Raw genomic sequence first — 6,863 nt, 5'->3', positions numbered from 1 at the left:
CACACACACACACACACACACACACATATATTTATTTATTTATATAAAATCATGTTTCGTTCATATGTGTTGTGTGAAGCGTACTGGGCTTACCTTGTATAAATTGAGCTGAATAAATAAAATTCCGCTTGACTTGACTTGAGCAAAGTCCAACATTTGCACCCAGGACCCACAGCAGGTCGTTGTGTGATGAGCGCTGTGTGAGCCGAGGTTCACCACGACATGTCGTTCTCATTGTGCGAAGGCTCAGAGGAAGTTCATGCCACCGCGGAGACCGTGTGCCTGGTCTGAACCGGACAGGTGGGTGTAGTAGTGCTGAACCAGCCGCAACAAAGGGACTGATTCATTTAATGTATATGATCAAATCTTTCCTACTAACCACAGGACCAGCATACGCTCACCAAGGCCCTGGCCCAGGTTTTGCTTGTCATGTCAAGGTTTCTGAGTCATGTCCATTCACTTATATTGACATAATAATTCCTTATTTTTACACAAAGCTATTAAAAAGATGAAATTCAGTACATGAACCGTGTACGTTTCCCAGCCGAAGGGTTGAGTGTCTCGTTTGGAACAGGACCAATAGGACGGCAGCGTGGTGTTTGTTCTAGTGTCGTGTGTTTTCCATTTCTGATCAGCCAGAAGACAAATCCAGCTCGTTTCCACCTTACCTTTATCACTCGCTGCACACAAGTCCTCAGCGCTGCTCATACATGTGTTATTAACGTATTAATAATGTATTTATAATATATAACAACGTATATAATGTATAATGGTGGATATAATGTATACGAAATATATTAATAATGTATATATAAAACCACGTATATAATATTGTATATAATGTATTAATAATGTATATATAATATAACAATGTACAATAGTGTATATAATATTGTATATAATGTATATAAATATATTAATAATGTACAATGAAGTATATATAATATATAATAGTTATACAATGTATTAATATATATATATAATATTGTATATAATGTATATAAATGTATTAATAATGTGTATGTATAATATATTACAATGTATATAATATATAATAAAGTATATATAATATATGATCATATAATGTATATAAAATGTGTTGATAATGTGTGTATTTAATATATAACAATGTATATAATGTATAATAAAGTACATATAATATATGATAATGTATATAATGTATAATAATGCATATATAATTTATTAATAATGTGTTATTAATATAGCATGTCTGTCTGTTTACATGCGCTCACTAAGACAAATTCCCTTCAGTTGTGTTGATATGGCAGTAAAGTATTGTTGATATGGCAGTAAAGTATTGTTGATATGGCAGTAGAGTATTGTTGATATGACAGTAGAGTATTGTTGATATGGCAGTAAAGTATTGTTGATATGGCAGTAGAGTATTGTTGATATGGCAGTAAAGTATTGTTGATATGACAGTAGAGTATTGTTCATATGGCAGTAAAGTATTGTTGATATGAAAGTAGAGTATTGTTGATATGACAGTAGAGTATTGTTGATATGGCAGTAGAGTTTTGTTGATATGGCAGTAAAATATTGTTGATATGGCAGTAAAGTATTGTTGTTATGGCAGTAGAGTATTGTTGATATGACAGTAGAGTATTGTTGATATGACAGTAGAGTATTGTTGATATGGCAGTAGAGTATTGTTGATATGGCAGTAGAGTATTGTTGATATGGCAGTAAAGTATTGTTGATATGAAAGTAGAGTATTGTTGATATGACAGTAGAGTATTGTTGATATGACAGTAGAGTATTGTTGATATGCAGTAAAGTATTGTTGATATGGCAGTAAAGTATTGAATCTTGAATCAAACATATTTGAACTCTTTTGAGTCCACCCCTTGAGAAGGAACTCCAGAAATGTTGTTTTTTGTTTTTGTTTTGTTTTGTTTTTAGAAAAAGGGAATTCAATGAAATGCACGTCTATATGACGTTTTGATGATGCAGGTTTGAATCTGGTTGACAGACTCGTGTTTTGCATTTGTTTGCAGCTCTTTCTCATCACTTTCCACCATGCAAATCCAGATGATGCAAATGAAAACGATCCTGATCCAAATAATCATTTTAGCTCCGTTGTTTTAGTGAACAGAAGCCTCTCAGAGTGTTGAATAGAATCAGTCTTCTACTAATTCATATCCTGGAGCTCCAGCTTGGACACGCGGCTTTTCTGTTATGACTGTACATGTTTCTAATGGTGCGCCGTCATAAAGGATGGACACATCCCTGACTGGCCCTCTATCACATAACAACTCGGTATATACGATAACACACACACAAACAAACACACACACGTATGCATATATATATATATATATGCGCGCGCACACACACACACACACACATATATATATACACATATATATACACATATATACATACATATATATACACACACATAAATATACACACATATGCACACATATATATATACACATACATAAATATGCACACACATACACACAAATACACACACACATATATATACACACACACATATATACACACATAAATATACACACACATACACACACAAATATACACACACGCACACACACACACACATATATATATACACACATATATATACACATATATACATACATATATATACACACACATAAATATACACACATATACACACATATATATATACACATACATAAATATGCACACACATACACACAAATACACACACACATATATATACACACACACATATATACACACATAAATATACACACACATACACACACAAATATACACACACGCACACACACACACACACACATATATATATATGTATATATATACACACATATATACACACACATAAATATACACACACATACACACATATACACACACTTATACAGATACACACACACACCCACACACCACACACACACACACACACACACACACACACACACACACACACACACACACACACACACACACACACACACGCTTAGAAACTCGGGTCACCTGTCGTCTCCCTCCCGCTGCATATTAGCGGCCTCGCTGTGAGCCGAGTTAAAACCGCTGGTTCTTGCTTCTCCTCAGCACACATCCATCAACCTGCCGCGCCTGCGTGACCGTCAGCGTCCCCCTCGCTCTGTTTGTTCAGGTGAACGCTGTACCGGCCTCAATGGCTCCCATACTTACCATGATTACACTCCCGTGCTTTCATGCCGCGCGCGCGCACATGCGCGCGCATGTTTGTGTGCGCAAAAGAGCGGGAGCTGGAGAGCGAGTGTGTGTGTGTGTAAAAGAGAGCTGGCGTGAGAGAGAGCAAGAGAGAGAGAGGGAGAGAGAGCTGGAGAGAGAGAGTGTGTGTGTGTGTAAAAGAGCTGGCGTGAGAGAGAGCAAGAGAGAGAGAGAGAGAGAGAGAGGGAGAGAGAGCTGGAGAGAGAGCTGGAGAGAGTGTGTGTGTGTAAAAGAGAGAGCTGGCGTGAGAGAGAGCAAGAGAGAGAGAGGGAGAGAGAGCTGGAGAGAGAGCTGGAGAGAGTGTGTGTGTGTGTGTAAAAGAGAGCTGGCGTGAGAGAGAGCAAGAGAGAGAGAGAGAGAGAGAGAGAGAGAGGGAGAGAGAGAGCTGGAGAGAGAGCTGGCGAGCGAGTGTGTGTGTGTGTAAAAGAGAGAGCTGGCGTGAGAGAGCAAGAGAGAGACAGGGAGAGAGAGCTGGAGAGAGAGTGTGTGTGTGTGTGTGTGTGTGTGTAAAAGAGAGAGCGAGAGATGGAGAGAGGGAGTGTGTGTGTGTGTGTGTGAGTGTGTGAGTGTGTGTGTGTGTGTAAAAGAGAGAGATGGAGAGAGAGTGAGAGAGAGAGGTGGAGAGTGAATGTGTGTATAAAAGAGAGTGAGACAGAGAGAGAGAGAGAGAGAGAGAGAGAGAGAGATGTAGAGCGAGTGTGTGTGTGTGTGTAAAAGAGAGTGAGAGATGGAGAGAGAGAGAGGGAGCGAGTGTGTGTGTATGTGTGTGTGTGTGTGTGTGTGAGAGAGAGAGAGAGAGAGAGAGAGAGAGAGAGAGATGTAGAGCGAGTGTGTGTGTGTGTGTGTAAAAGAGAGTGAGAGATGGAGAGAGAGAGAGGGAGCGAGTGTGTGTGTATGTGTGTGTGTGTGTGTGAGAGAGAGAGAGAGAGAGAGAGAGAGAGAGAGAGAGAGAGAGAGAGAGAGAGAGAGAGAGAGAGAGAGAGAGAGAGAGACCTCGTGCTGTGGAGGAGGCAGTAAGAATGTGGGGTGGATGTGGGGTGGATGTTGGGTGGATGTGGGGCGGATGTTGGGTGGGTGTGGGGTGGATGTGGGTGGATGTGGATGGATGTTGGGTGGATGCGGGGTGGATGTGGGGCGGATGTGGTGTGGGTGTGGGGTGGATGTGGGGTGGATGTGAGCGGCACGTCGGCGGGAGAATCGGACCCATTGGACAAATCGGATCGCAGATCGGAGGAAGTGAGCGTGGACGTGAGTCACAGGCCGGCTACCCGCGCGCCGAGACAGACAACCGCCTCCTAAAGACCGCAATTAATCACATCAAAGGAGGCGCTGCTCCCAGAGACCCAGTAAAAGTAGCCGGGCCGGTTTCATTGGGGCCTCTAATAGGCGAATAAAGGGATTCCGTCAGAAGTCCTGGTTACATTCCACTTTGAAGCTGCGCGATAAAAATCAGAATTACGAATGAAATCAGAAGCGATCATGGATGCTGTGCAATACCACCTTGGTCGTGTAGCTCAGACTTTGATGTGTTAAGGACACAACCTGCCCACAACAAATCTCCTGTAAAGAGAAGAAAAGACAAAGAAAAGAAAAGAAAGGAAAATCACTGCGCCCAAACAAAACAGATCTTTCTCACAGATAGGCTTCCAGACCTCTTGTGGTGTGCGGCGTGGCCGGGCAGACTCTCGCTGAACTCCGGGTCTCCTTCTGTCTGGCTTCCCGAGCTCACTTGCTTTGAAAGCGCGCCCACGTCCTAAGTCGCTCCTTAAGACCTCTCGTGATTAGGCTCAGCTAATTAGACCGGTGAATCCGGAGATGGGGGTGCGGGGTGTGCTCGTGCTTGGGAGATAGTGGGCGGTTGCGTTTGAGTCCACATGGCACGCTCCTTGCTGGCCTGGCTGGGGGGGAGGGGGGGGGGAAACCTGCCCCAAAATGTTTCCTTTCTTCCGCAGGTGGGATTCAAACCCCCCTGGATTTCTTGCAGCACAGCTTCGTTGACCACCGGTTGGTGTTTTCTGTTTCTTCATCGCCCCCTGCTGGCAGCTTCTGCCAAGTGTCTTAACCGTTCCTGCTGTCTTACGGGTCAAAATGGCCCATAACAGTGTTGAAGAGCAGGGAGAAGACTCTCAATGATCTTTTTTTTGTTTTCAACCTGAAATTTGAGGACTTTTCCTACACTGGAACAAGTGAAACGCTGCTGTTGTTCATATTTCCATGAAAGCTCTACACCGCTAAGGTACTAAGATGGTCTTAAAACCCCTTCGGAGACCAGAATTTATGCACAAAACATGGTTAAAATGTGCTCGTCTGAATGAGAGGAAAAAAAAGAGCAAGATTTACAGATATTAAAGAGACACTGTCAAGTTTGGTTGTGTTTAATATCACGCACCTCAAAACACACACACTGAATATAAATTAATTTACAACCTGTTTAGAGGACAATGACTGGATTGTGTCTGTTTGTGCAGTGTTCTGACTTCGAAAACGGATGTCAACATTTTTCTTGAAATTCAACAAAATTGCTCACGCTATAAATACATCTCTGACAAAAGATGCCACGACACCGTCATAAAAAACTAAGAAAATTGCTAATATGCAATTTAGGCAATGCTAGGTAGGAAGGTAGTTTGTCACTTGTAGCTAGCTAACCTTCACAGAAGGTGGATAAAAACAAATTTATCATGTGAACAGGCATACGACAGAATGTTTAAGTACACAGCATGACAAATCTGTGAGCGAATACAGTAACATGTAGTACTCTGTGTGTTACAGTTTGGCTTTAGGTAGACAAAATGAAAGAGAAGCACGCGGCCTCCGGCAAATCCCAAACATCCGTCCGTCCGTTCCGTTCACCCGCTCACCCCTCGCCCCCATCACGGGGGGGACTGGGTCGTATCCCGGTGTACTTCGGGCGGAAGGCCGGGTCTCTGATCCACCGCAGAGCCAACAGAGACACCCCCAGAGAGCATCCGGATGTGGGCCACTTCAGGCAATGATGGCCTTCTTCTGGCCCTCACAACATGGATGTGAGCCTGAAGTGGCCCACATGTATAATAGCAAATATGGCCCAAATGTGCCAAATCACATGTGGGCCTTTTCTGGCAAAGATGCGGTGCTCTGGGCAACATGTGTTCTGGATGTGACCCTGAAGTGGTAAATGGTGAATATGGCCCAAATATCACAACACAAATCTGGGCCGCCTTTGGCAAATAAGTGGCCCAGATCTGGCAAACAGGAGCGGACCGCCCAAGTGCCACTATTCCACGCTGTATGTGGGCCAGATGAAGTGTCGGGTGTGGGACGGGTCCGGACCACAGCAGTTTTGCTATCTGGGACACAATCAGTAAGTTTTCCAATCATTTACGGGCAATTTGGAGTCTCACGTGACCAGCTCGCCTGAGTATGTGGGAGGAAACTCACGTGAACGAAGTGAGGCAATGCGGGCGACAAACCCTGGACGACCTCGCGGCGACGCAACGGCGCCGCCCGCTAAGCCGCCCTGCGGCCCAAAGTACACCGGCATGCGCCGCGGCCTTCCCGTCGCCCTGACGAGGGGCGAGCGGGTGAAGATGACGGACAGAATAACGCGAACGATCGTGCTAAATTTTGACAGGAAAACGATCCGAATA

This window comes from Lampris incognitus, chromosome 14, assembly GCF_029633865.1.
Source record: "Lampris incognitus isolate fLamInc1 chromosome 14, fLamInc1.hap2, whole genome shotgun sequence".
NCBI classification, from domain to species: domain Eukaryota; kingdom Metazoa; phylum Chordata; class Actinopteri; order Lampriformes; family Lampridae; genus Lampris; species Lampris incognitus.
The sequence above is the reverse complement of the archived record's forward strand: the minus strand, read 5'-3'. Positions refer to the sequence as shown.